Source organism: Pongo abelii, chromosome 13 (genome assembly GCF_028885655.2).
Source record: "Pongo abelii isolate AG06213 chromosome 13, NHGRI_mPonAbe1-v2.0_pri, whole genome shotgun sequence".
NCBI lineage: Eukaryota > Metazoa > Chordata > Mammalia > Primates > Hominidae > Pongo > Pongo abelii.
Genome location: NC_071998.2, coordinates 55,839,650 through 55,853,616, shown reverse-complemented (window position 1 = coordinate 55,853,616; position 13,967 = coordinate 55,839,650). Strand labels below are relative to the sequence as shown.

At 43.5% G+C, this 13,967-nt stretch overlaps 1 pseudogene; it reads right to left on the bottom strand.

The window, feature by feature from the left end:
- Positions 1–9,492: 9,492 nt before the first annotated feature.
- LOC100455784 (G protein pathway suppressor 2-like) lies at positions 9,493–10,494 on the bottom strand (annotated as a pseudogene).
- Positions 10,495–13,967: the final 3,473 nt, after the last annotated feature.

Here is a 13,967-nt window from a genome sequence, read left to right as displayed (position 1 = left end):
GTTTTGTTTTATTTCCAATTTGCGCAGGGTCTTCATGTATTAAAGATATCAGTCTATTGTCTACCATATTTGTTACATACTGATCTTCCAACTCACTGATTCATTCTTCAGTTATATTCATCCTATTATTTATTCCATCTCTCGTGTTCTCTATTTAGAATAGTATAGCTTTCACTTGGTTCCTTTTTGATTTCTTGCTCTTGTTTCATATATCTAACACCTTCTCTAATCTTAAACTTTTTTTTTTTTTTTTTTTGAGATGGATTCTCGCACTGTCCCCTGGGCTGGAGTGCAATGGCGCCATCTCGGCTCACTGCAACCTCTGCCTCCTGGGTTCAAGCGATTCTCCTGCCTCAGCCTCCCAAGTAACTGGGATTACAGGCCCCCACCACCACGCCTGGCTAATTTTTTTTTTTTTTTTGTATTTTTTGAAACCCCATCAGACAGGGTTTCACTATGGTGGCCAGGCTGGTCTTGAACTCCTGACCTAATGATCTGCCTGCCTCGGCCTCCCAAAGTGCTGCGATTATAGGCATGAGCCACCGCACCCGGCCAAGCTTTTTTAACATTCATTTTTTATTCTTATTTCCACAATTCTGCTTTAGATGAAATAGGAAGGGTGCATCTGTGTGAGTTCAGGTTAGTCAGAGGAGAGGGGAGGGATGAGCCCCAGATGGAGCCCTGTGTACCCACAGAACCACTGTTGATCTTTGCCATTTGCTGCCAACTCACTATGCAGCTCCTCTGGTCAGGGTTGCACCATTAAAAACATAGGAAGAAGGGGCCCTACGGGAAGGGAGACTCCGCTCTTGGTTGTCAGCAATAGCTCTGGGATTGAAGGAGAGCAGAGGATTACTCAGCCTTGTGTCTCTTTTCATTCAATGTCCTGTTCCTACAAGGCTTAGTGCCTGCATCCAAACCATCCTGTGGACACTGGCAGAGGAAGTGTGGACAATTGCAGGATTTTTTGCAGTAAAGAGTCAGTTGCTCTCACACAGTGTCTAATTTACATTAAACATAATGGACACATAGTTCTTTTTAAAGTGAAAAGATGATAGAAAGTAGAACAAATAAAATATAAAAAGAAAAAGAAAAAGAGTCAATTGGTGGTTGCCCCAAGTAACCTAGGAAGGAGGCCTGTGCAGAATTTAATCAGCTTTTCTGCAACTCCTCTTTTCACTATTGCCTCGGGTCACCCTTCCTCTCAGCTGTAGCCACCCATCTATCCTAGCACAAAACAAGACAACCTTGTCTATTTAGGGACACCTTGAATTTTTTTCAATCACTAGTTTCCAGAATTCTTGTTTCCTCTTGGTTCTGGGGTTTCTCCAGGATTGATTTTGGAGGAAGGAGACAGCAGCCTGGGTAGTTGGTCATTTTATTAGTTTCCTAGGGCTGCTAGGAAATTGCCACAAACTGAGTGGGTTCACAACTGAATTGTATTCTCTCACAGATCGAGAGGCCAGAAGTCCAAAATCCAGGTGTTGGCAGCATTGGTTCCTTCTGGGGGCTCTAAGGGAGAATCTGTCCCATGCCTTTGCCTCATTTCTGGTGTTTGCTGGCAATCCTTGGTGCTCCTTGGCTTGCAGATGCATTGCCCCAATCTCTGCTTCCATCTTCACATTGCCTCTTCCGCTGTGTCTATGTCTTCTCTTCATATAAGGACATTTGTTGTTGGATTTATGGCCCACCCAGATAATCCAAGATGATCTCATCTTGAGGTCCTTAACTATACATCTGCAAATATTCTTTTTCCAAATAAGTTCACCTTTACAGTTTCTGGTGGGCATAGCTTTTTCCCCCCCCATTTATTTATTTATTTATTTTTAGCTTTTTTTTTTTTTTTTTTTTGAGACGGAGTCTCGCTCTGTCTCCAGGCTGAAGTGCAGTGGCGAGATTTCGGCTCATTGCAACTTCCACCTGCCAGGTTCAAGCAATTTCCCTGCCTCGCCTCTCAAGTAGCTGGGACTCAGGCATGTGCCACCACACCCAGCTAACTTTTTTGTATTTTTTAGTAGACACAGGGTTTCACCATGTTGGCCAGGATGGTCTCAAGCTCCTGACCTTGTGATCCACCCTCTCTGCCTCCCAAAGTGCTGGGATTACAGGCTTGAGCCACCGCACCTGGCCTAACTTTTATTTTAGGTTCTGGGGTGCATGTGCAGGTTTGTTATATAGGTAAATTGCATGTCGCAGGGTTTTGGTGTACATATTATTTTGTTACCCGGATAATAAGCATAGTACCGCATAGGTAGTTTTTCAATCCTCATCCTCCTCCCACCCTCTGTCCTCACGTAAGCCCTCATGTCTGTTGTTTCCTTCTTTGAGTCCTTATATACTCAGTGTTTACCTCCCACTTATAAGTGAGAACATGCAGTATTTGGTTTTCTGTTCCTCTGTTAGACATAGCTTTTTGGGGGTGGCTACTGAATCCACTGTTGTTGAGCTGAAAATTCCAAGGGCAGCTGGTTCACCTGTACTTGTTTTCATTAATTCATCCCAGCAGGGCATCTGTGTTACCTGATATACTACCTTTGCCTCTTGTGAGACATGCATTCCTGAGCTTTGGAGCCAAATTCCCCTAGAATCCACCAAAAGGGCCTTCTTTCTCTCTTGAGTCTCCAGGAGGTCATAAGAACTCTTATTAAGAAGACATTTCTCAGTCTGGCTTGGAGGAAAGCCGTGCATTTGTTCCAGGCCCTTTGACCTTCTCTATCCTCTGTCAACCATAATAGAGACTTAATAGACATGACTAGCAGGGCCAGACTATATAAAAATCTATAAGCCATTAACCATAGCTATATTAAACTAATAAGAATCAATTCCCACACTTGCTTTCAAAGCATGCTGGGCTTCAGAAGTGACCTGAAAAGTGACAGTCTGCATCTGGGCTGTGATCAGAGGGGTCTGGCCTGGAGCAGTCAGCTCCTCAGAGTTTACAAATTGTCTGACCCTCAGGAGAAGGCTCTTGGCATAACCTTAGGAGGATGATTCATCAGGAGTCGAGAAGTCCATTCCTTAACATGGACAAGAAATGAAGGGCCCAGGAAAGATTGAAAAGGGAATTAGCAATGGCCAAGCTCCTGAAGTCACTGGGCTTTGAAAACCCTGAGTTTTGCTTTGCCGAACAGCTCTGGGTTGCATTATGCCTATTGATCTTCCTGAGCTTTTGCAGCCTGTAAATGATGAGCCTTTTAGCGCACTCCATGACTGAAGGGCACACAACTGTGAGAACAGCTCATTTCATTTTTTTTCGATTTATACAAAAGATGCTGTGGCCCAAGCCCTCTAGGCACCCATCTCAATACATAAATATGCCAATTAAGCTAAATGGAGATCCTGCAGGTTAAAAGTGCCTCATAAAAGAAGGAGGCTTTTTCAAAGCCAGAAAGTTTATCCACAGAAGAAACACCAAATCAACAAAAGTGGATCCATGCCAAGCCATGAAGGTCAGAAAAACAAGGCTTCTGGGATCCAAAAAAGAAGAAAAACAACCATTATTTGTTCCCCTAGAAAACTGGGGAAAAAATACCTTTAAGCTGCGACTTCAGGATTCCAATCAGATGCTACTATTATTATTATTTTTTTGATTGCATTTTCCTGGGCAGGGTTGATGGTTGGGGTGGGTGAGTGGGAGAGGGAGGAAATCAGTCCTTAAGCTGAACTGACATAAAAGTGTCTGAGTTACCCACCAAATGTCACAAGGGCAGGTGTGGGCAAATCAGTGTTAGTTAGATATGCTATAGCCTTGCCGCTCAAGGATGGCCCATCACACTCATGCCTGGCAGCCACAGCAGCTGCATCAGCTGGGAGATGGCTAAAAGTAGGGAATGCAGGCCCCGTCCCACATTATGTTAGCAAGAGACTGCATTTGGCCAAGAACCCCTGATGATTTTCCTGCATATTAAAATGCCAGAAGCCTTGACCTACACTAAATGGCCAGCCTGATACTCACCATTCCATCCCTGGAGAGCTTATACTCTTTCTGCCTACCCTACAGCACTGAGGGAATGGAGGTCAGGATCCAGGGAATGGGCTGAGGGAAAAAGATAGACAAATGGGTTTTTGTCCAGCTTTTAGTCAACTTCAACTGAGTGTAAGAATCTCAGGAGATGCTTCTGAATGGATTTATATACTCAGACTTGCCCATCATACATCTCCAAATCTTTGATGATCAGCTTCCAATCAAAAACTAGGTTTCTTGGGTCATCTTTAACACCTTATTTGGGGTCTGATACTATTGGAGGGCACTGAGGAAAAGTTTGGCAGTTTAGAGAGCAACAGATGGTAGCAGGTGAAAGGATTTTTACTTTATATTCTTGGCCCTTGGATGTGCTTTTGTGTGAGCCAAGAATGTTGTATAGTTCTTCCAATGTTTCTCCCACTACTAATACTAAAAAGGCTTAGAAATGCCACAGACCCAACAACGTCACCAATGTTATCAAAACCATTTCATGAAACCCCAAGCATCTTTGCTCACTCACTCAGTTACTCCCTCAGCCATTGACTCTGTGAGCATTTATCCATTATCTACTTGTCATAAACCCGTTGCTCTGGGATTGCTGCCCTCTCGTCTACTTTCTTTTCCTGCCAAAATTTACCCATAGTCATCAATGACTGCCTTCATTTCCTGAGACCTTGCTGTCTTTATTTCTCTGCCATCTGTCTCTATCCCCATGTCTCTATAGAAAAAGCCTTGAAAATCCCTTGTATCTCTTTGCCAAATGCAAGACAGAAATTCTTGACCATCCAATCGGAAACAAGAACTAAGGGTTGTACTCTCTCTATGGCTTCCACGATACTGCATTTTATCTGCTCTCTTAATCCTGTAACTTCTCTCTATCTTTGCTGTCTCTATTTCCTCTCATTATTCATCTTCTCCAAGTTGAAAGAGCAATCACAAAGTTTTCAATTTCCATCTACAGTCTCATAGAGTAGATAGGCAGTCAGGCAAGCACTCTACTACACATTTAACTTACATTTTCAGTTAAAGTCACAGCATGCCATCAAGTAATAGTTCTCATTACTATTTTATTTTGTTTATTTTTTAAATAGAGACAGGGTCTCGCTCGGTCGCCCAGGCTGGAGTACCATGGCATGATCATAGCTCACTGCAGCTTTGATCTCCTGTAACTTCCTCTCACCTCAGCCTCCTGAGTAGCTGGGACTACAAGGCACACAACACTATGCCTGGCTAATATTTTTGTTTTAAAATTTTTTGTAGAGATGGGGTTTCACTATGTTGCTCAGGCTGGCCTCTTAAACTCCTGGCCTCAAGTGATCCTCCCACCTCAGCCTCCCAAAGTGCTGGGATTACAGGCCTGGCCCATTATTTTAAAGACAATAAACTCAAGGCTCAAAGGAAGTAAGTAATTTACTCAAGGTTATAGAGCTTGTTAGTGGGGAGCCCAAGCCCATCACATCCAAAATATAACCAGCAGGAATCCATTGCCCTCTGAGGGAATCTAGAATAATGGGAGCTGAAAGTACTGACCAAACTGTTAGGGCAATAGAAATCCTGGATGGATGGAGGGCTTGGTATGAGGGCTGGAGGGAAACTGGGCCATAGAAGGAGTCACATAAAAGAGTTCTAGTCAGAACTGACTGAGGCTGGTGGAGCAAGCTGGGAAGGGGGCTGCTTTATGGGAGCTAATGCTGAGATAAGGAAATCAGTCACTTCAATGGAGGAGAAGCTTGGGTCTAGAGACAATCTTAGCTGTTTCACCTATATGCTCTTGAACCCACTTTACCAGTTTCCATGTAGGCATTATCACAAATTAATTCAATCCGGTGAACGCTATTGTGGGCTTTTTCTGTGCCTCATGGTGTCTAGTTGGCAAAAGGGGAAAGACCACATTGATTTAACTACCCTAAACCTCAAAATCAGAGAGACATGGTGTCCAAGCCAAGCTCTACCACACAGTTGCTATAAGGCACTGTACAAGTTATATATCTCTCTAAACCTGTTTTCTTATCTGTAAGTGGGGATGATAATAGTTTGTTACTCATTCAACTGATGCAATGTCTAAATAGATTATGCTCAAGAAGCACTTATTACATAGAAATACTCCCTGAAATGTCTGATAGACTGGAGGCTGGCGGGGAGAGGAATAAGACACAGTCTTTGCTCTCAAGGGCTTATAATGGGGTGGGAGAGGGTAGGGAAAAGGCCTTGAACTGGGCAGTTTAAACATTTACCCATATTTGTCTTATGGAATTTTCATGGGGAAGCATTTGTTGGGTAAACGTATGAGATGACAGATTCTGTCTTTATCACACTGAACAGCAGAATGAGAAAAAGGGACGGAAATGGTGGAGAACCAGATTCTTCCAGCTCATCAGAAGTAATAACCTTCTAACAATAAGAATTGTCAAACAGCAATGAAAGAGTGAGTTTTCCAACACTGCGATTGTATAAGTCAAAGATGGATGGCCCTTAGTAGGAAATGTTTTAAAAAGGCATTCACAGAAACGAAAGACTGAATTTATGTTGTTTTGCTCCTCCCCATCTAGCTGGCCTTTATGTATGAGAGACTCTCAAGGTCAGGGCACCCTCCTCCTCCTCCTCTTCTCTTTCATCTGCTCCTACTGGCCACTCTTTCACTTCTGTCTTTGTCTGAGGTCTCTCTTCTGAGCTCCAGACACATGAATCCTATTGCTGATTGAACTTAGAAGGCTCCAATTCCCCAAGACCCAAAAGGAACCTATGATCTTCCCCCACAAAACCTGGTCCTTCTCCAATCTGTGAACCAGAACTCAAAGGCATTTCACAGGCATGTCACTTTCAAAGGACTTCCCTGCTGTGTTGCAAGGGAAAAGTGAGAGAAGATACTGTCAGTAGAGGGAGATGTCAGATAAGAAAAGAACCTCACAGGCTCTGTCAACACACTTTTCAATCGTGGATTTTTTTTAACTAAAAAAAAAAAAAAAAAAAAAAAGATTTTAAAATCTGCTATTTTTTGAGCTTTGAAAAAAATTAATGTTTCTGTTTTATAACCTCTGACCAGGTTTTATTCTATAGTTGGACAGGTTCTTTCTGTTAATTTGCCTTATGCAATTGAAGCAATTTTTGTATTTGCGTTTTAACGTATATGATACTCACAAACACACCCATTTAGCCCAACTTCCCCCCAGACTTCCCCATAGTGCTACCCATTGCATATGCCACCCACAAAGCCCAACTGGGTGTGACTGAGTCTAAGCAAGACATAATCATAGAGGCAGATCTGGAGAGGAAGCACATGCCACAGGCCAGAACAGGTTCAGCAAGATTCTCACTCTAGTTATGTGTATCACTGTTTCTCACTGTCACAGGCAGTTCCTTAGACAAGCACACAATCCAGCCATAGTAACCGTGTGTGGCCAGCCCCATTCCTGGCTTCATTTTGTCCCCATCCTTGTGTTTCTGTGTAATTTTGCCTAATTATAGTTTATACTATATTATTACATACACTTTATGGAACGAGCTCAAATCCTTTTGGAAAAAGGCAGGATAGATGAATAGATGGGTGGGTGGGTAGATAGGTAGGCACTCTTTACAGCCACCTAGGAAAAGGGCTATTGATAAATCTTTACTGTTTCCATCGATTGATTTCCACTTAGAATTCCCCTCTCTTCTTCCTCTAATTCAGTTTCTCTTTGCACTCATCTTCCTCTCTTGCCTCCATCCCTGTTTCTCACCTCATCTCTGGGCCAAGATGGGGTTTGGGCTGACTACAGGCTTAACACTATTAGAACTTTCCAGAGAGAGTCCCTCAACCATGTTCCAGAAGTGCTAAGCCAGTATTAATTTCCTTGGCTACTTTCCTGCCTTGTTTCATTTCCTTATTCCCCCCGATCTTCATTCCAGAAAGATCATTTCCCACTTGTATCCCGCCCAGGTTGGCATGAGTCTGCTTTTCTCTAAGATTGAGATCAATTTTCTCTTGAGGCATTTGGGCATAACTGTCATAAAATAGATAAGAATTCTGGAGGATGGGGAGTCTTGAGACAAGAACTGTCAGAAAAGAAAGAATCCCAAGTGCTTTCTTCTGGTAGAAGGGACACATACTGGGAATGTCCTGTAGTTCTGGAATATATAATGCCCATGCGTGCCCATGTGCACACACACACACACACACACCCCACACACAATCAGATTCATCACATTTTAGCCATGCCATGAACCCTCACACATTCCCACATATTTACTCTCAAAGGGAAGAATTGTCTTCAACTATTCAGCTCTCTCTTTCTCATCAGGACATGGCTTCATACTGGATTAGTTCATGCAAGATAAAGCTGAATGAATCAGCCACTTCAAAAGTGGAGCCTCACAATCCTCTAAGAAAGAGAACTTTCAGTCAGAAAACATGTAATGAGTACCTACTGCATGCAAGGAAACCTAATAGGCAAATGCAGTGAGGGTGGAGGTAGACACATAAAGATGTGTGCAAGTCAGTCCCTTAAGACTCTTCAGGGAAAGCACCAAAAGCAAAATATTTATTCAAGATTGGCGATTTAGAATCAGCAGATGTGACGGATTATGATTGTTCTTGGCATTCATTGCCACCACATTAATCAAGCCAGATTCTTTCACAATTTACATGGATATATTGTTGCCTTTGAGATAAGAGACAACTATGAATACCGACTCTCCAGGAAAGGCAGTTATCATCAGTCAAGTCCATTACTGAGTCACCAACAGCTAGGAAAATGTTTATTCCCAAACCGCTGGAAGAAGGAGCAGACCAGACAGGGAACCAGTAAGCATTTTTTTTTTTTTCAGGGAAAAAAGGAAAGAAGCAACAAATTGGGGTATCAGTGCAGACAAACTTAAGGCAACTATCCCCAAGATTGTGGCCCTCAATGATACTGGGCAGAAAAGCCTAAAATATACTGCTTATTTTCTTTTGGTTTAGCTGCAGTTGCTATATTTTAATACAAAGCTATGTATTATCTATACTATAAATAAAAGAACCAAAAACCTACTCTGGCCACACAGTTGTTCACTAGCCCTCAATCTTGAACATTTTGTGATAGGTCCTCATTTGGGTTTAACCCTCTTCCCACGATGTGTCTCTCTCAAATTCTTGAATTGGAATATTTTCATTTCAGCCTCTCTGAGTTTGGCATTGATAATACTTCTTCTTTTGTGCTTAGCTCTGTGGTCTGCTTTGATATTCTCCTTTCTAAGAACCTGTTTCCTCCCTGTTTCTAAGATTAGGCAGTAAAATAATACACTTTTTTTCTCTGCTTGGAGCCACCATCACCCCCTAATGTATTATGACAGTATACATAAAAGTGCTTCATAAAGAGTAATGCAATGCACAAATGTTAATTGACAAGATTATAAGTAGCTGTTGTTAAGTATCTCAAGTTGACTTCCAATGGCAATTTCTGTTACTAGGTCAAACATAAAATAAAATTGCCCTCCTTGCTTCTCTGATGACTGAACCAATCAGGCACAATGCTATTGTACCCGCACCCACGGTGGGATGGGAGGGCATGGTGTTGAAGATATAATCTGATGGTCACCTGTGGTAGAATCACAGGTTCTGGCTGTGTTGGATGAAGGGGAGCCAAGGGCCAGGTTGGCTGGCAGCTGCAAAGCCCGACTTTCCTGCTGGTTGCATCTGCACAGGGAGCTGCGGGGAAGCAAGGAGTCCCGGGGCTGGATGCAGAGCCTGGGGGTGCATGGGACGCAAAGACGATGAGTCGGAGAAGCCAGTCTGCTGGTTAGTGTGTTCCATCTGCTTTTGCAAGGATAGGGAACCACCAGGCAGGAAATCTGTCTCAGTGGGCTGAAAGTGGCTGTGCAGGACACAGGGCTGTGGCTGTGGCTGAGATAGGTACTGCACTGCAGGGAAGGACGAAGGAGCTCTGAGCTGCTGGCTAGGACTATAAGCTGGCTGTGTGTGCCCATAGTGAGGTGGGGGTTAAGCAGTCCCACAGGCACCACCAGGACTGCCTTGGAATTGTCCATGCTCTGGTGTCTCTGCAAAAGCAGTTGCTGGGCCAATGTAGTGCCGGGTCGTAAGCACTTTGGGTCCAAACATTTGTTTGGCTCTGTCAGCTGCCATGAGGGTGCCTGGGTGATTGTGTCCTCCAGGGCTCCCCTGCATGCCGAGGAGTAATGTTCCTGTGTGAATAGTCAGGCTTTGCTGGTATGCAGCTGATGTCAGGGTGGTCAGGTCACTCTGTTCCTTTCGCCTCCGTTTTTCTTCCTCATGTAAAACTTTCTTGAGCTGCAGGAAAAGCTGGTGCTTCTCTTCCTGTAGGGCCAAAAGCTTCTCCTGCAACTTCAGAATTTGTTCCTTGGTCTCCTCTAGTGACATTCTCTCCTCCATCTCCTTTTTCTTCCTTCTCTCCTGTTCTTCCTTCATCTTCTGTTCTGTCATCTTGTCCACCTCTTCTTCCTCCTGTTGCTTATGCTCCTGCTCCATCACAATGTCCTTGGTGCAGTGTTCTGGCCATGGCGTTGGAAAGCTTGGGGTGCTCCAAGACTGCAGGCATGGTGCTGCCGTGGGCGCTTGGGCCTTGGGCGCCTGACTCTGTCTCTGACTCCAGACCTCAGACAGGGACCGCCTTCTCTGCGCTTTCTCCGTGTCTCCTGCGCGCCCTGGCCTCTGTGTCACATCCGGTGGCTGGGCTGAATCCTTCTGGAGTCCCACAGTGCTATTATAACAGCCGGGAATCATTTGAAAATGAGCTTCTCTTCACTTGGCGTGTCAGGTGGTCATTTTAAAAACCGGGCTCTATGTTTTTATATATTGGAATTGGTTCATATTTAAAAGGCACATGCCCCCTGCTTGGAGAGGGACTCAGGCAAGCAGTGGGGAGTGGGTATCAAACTAGGATCATGGGGACCTGGTTCCACGGTAAATCCTGATGGAAGTATCGCAAGAATGGCCAGCCAAGAGGGAGGCGTTTTGCAATACAAGGCTAATTTTGACAAGGGACAGGTGGTGATTCTGGCAGCTGATTAACTTAAGAGAGAGCCAACCAAGGACCTGAGCCAGCCAAGGGTGTGCTGGCAGGAGGAAAGGGCTTTCCCAGAAGTTCTGGAAGGGAGGGGATGATAGCAGGTGGATACATCAGTGATGGCAAGGTTCCATGACATCCCTGGGAACTTGTGTCAGAATTCTTAGGCACAAATGTCACATCTCCTATATTTATTCTCCCAGGTCTCTTCTGCCTCCTCATAGGTCAGCTGTATTCAACAGACATGCCAGACACATGGGAACTCAAGTTAGACTCTACTTACCATGCTTACTACCTAAGAAATAACTGCTTTTCTAAAAAAAAAAATATGAATTCAGAAGCTGTTAGTGGATTTGCAAAAACCTACTTCTTTCAACGTTGGCAGATTTCTGGCTTTGTAGATGCAAAATAGTATGTGGGTAAAACGCCACTTGTGTCAAAAGGTGGAGGGTGGGAAGAATGTGCATGTATGTATGGAAGAATGACAAGAAAGTAATAACATTAGTTTCTTTGGGGGAAGTGAACTGGAAGGTAGGAAACAGTGATCAGATGGAGATATCATTATGCATCCTTTTTACATTTTGAATTTTGAACGGTCTGAATCTATTGTATTTATTTGAATTTATTGTATTTAACAACTCAAAAGTTAAATTTAAATAATCCCCAGCATTGTGATCATCTGTCACCTTGATGGCTGATGAGGTGAGAGCTGTGACTTTCTCACCATCACACTCATCTTGAGGGGCATGTTTTTGGGGGATCCAACATTATCATTGGCTGCCATCAAGTGCATAGACCCTTTCTGAGTTTGTGAAGAACAGATTTATTTATTTACTCTTTCTCTTTTTGTTCATGTCTCTCCTGAGCATGTGGTTTACTATTACTTTATATGGAGATTCTGACAGGGAAAAATTTGTTCTCGGAGTGGTCTGTCTGGCAGGTGTATATTCCCAGTCTTGGGGATAGGATTCAGAAGAAGATTCAAGCCCATATGGAGTCTACAAATACCAAGCTGGGGGCCCAAGTCTAACCAAAATTGGAGGGCATGAGATGTTATACATGTTGTCAAGGCAGAGGTTCAGATACAGGGACCCTACTCCTACTCCATTTTTTTCTGCTGTTCTTCCCATTGAAACTCCTGGGAAAAGCTGTCTAGATTCTCTACTTGGTCACATCCCCTTCAGTCTTCACTCCTGAAATGGCTCTTATCAGGGTCACTGATAACTACCATGCTAGGTATTCTAATGGCCAAATCTCTCTTTTCATCATATTTGAACTTATAGCCACATTTGACACAAATTGTCATCTTTCTTTCTTGAAGCAATTTTTTTCATGTTACTGCATGCCTCATACCTTACTGGGTAAAGCTCTCAGTCTGCCTGATGACCCTTTCTTCTCTGTCCAACTTTTAAATGTTCAAATTCTCTGCTCTTGCCTCTCATCTCTATGCTATCTTCAAACGGTCCTATGCTTTATCATCTGCATGCTCCCTGATTTTCCCGATCCTGTCTCCAGATAAGGTTTCTCCTGAGTTCCAGATGCACGTGTCTAACTGCCAGCCCAATAGCTCCACTCGACTGCAAGTGGCCATCTCAAACCTAATATGCTGACAACCAAACTCTCGATTTTCCCTCCCAAACCTGTTCCTGACCTCTCCTTTACCATTTTACTAAATGGCACTGAGTTGCTCAGACCAAAAACCTGGGAGATGACCTTTGATTCTTCTTTCCCTCTGCTACCGACAGCCAATCTGTCAGCAAGTTCTGTAACTGCTGTCTCCAGAATAGATCCTGAGTCAGGTCACTTTTCAGCAACTTCACTACTAAAAGCCTAGTCTTAATGTGCCATCTCTCATTTGTTCTATTACAATAGCCTGCTGACTGATTTTCTTGCTTCCTTTCTTGCTCACATACAGTCTGCTTATCAAAAGTAACTAGAGTGAACAGTACACACGATCAATCCAATCTGCTTCAAACCTTCAGACTTCTGTTCCGTCTGCCAGAGTTCCTTTCTCTAAATCTTTATATGGCTACGCCTCATCAGCTCAACTACTAGCACTTCTGTGAGGAGTCTCTGAGCACTGCTGTGTAAGCAGCAACCTCCAAGTCACTCTGCATCCAGTTTCCCAGTATAATTTTCTTCATGGCACTCATCATTTTCTAATATTTTACATATTTGTTTGCTTATATGTTTATTGCACATATTCCTCCTACTGACATGTAAAAGGGAGGTGCTTGGGATGATGCTGTATTAGCTAGGGTAGGCTTGGTCATTCTACAATAAGAAAAACTCTCAATCCTCAGTGGTTTTAAACAACAGAGGCTTATTTTTTGCTCAAACTACATGTATAACATAGGCTGACAGGACAGATTCTCACCTCACATATATTCAGAGGCTCAGGCTGAAGGAGGCCATACCATGTCATGACACTGTCAACACAACAGGGCTCCTACAATTACTAAGGAGGAAGAAGAGGTACAAAGAATCTCACACCATCTCTCAAATGCTTCCACATGGAGGTGACACACATCACTTCTGCTCACAGTAGATGGGTCATGGAAATCATAAGGCCTTGTCTCATTTCAAAGGACCTAGGAAATAAAATCCTCATATGTTCCCAGAAAGAGAAGAAAACTGGGAATATTGGCAGGTAGCACTTATACCTACCACGATGCCTAGCTGAGAGTAAGTACTCCATAAATATTTATTATAAATGGAATGGGAAAGAAAGAGACCCAGTTCTCAGACACGGGTTCAAAGTGGAAACCTGGATTTCATGCACAATGCAGAAGTTTATGAAAACTGGAGCACCAGGTGAGAGCAGGGCAAGCAGCAAGGCTAAGTCGGTGCAGAGTCACCACGTGCATTGGACGAGGGCTCCTTATACTCCCTAACTAGGAATAGAGTAGGTTTCAGAGGCAGAACAGAAAAAAAAAGAACGCTTGGGAGAATAAGACTTATTTCCCCTGAGAAGTCACTGGAAATGAGAGAAGGGACTCGGCTTT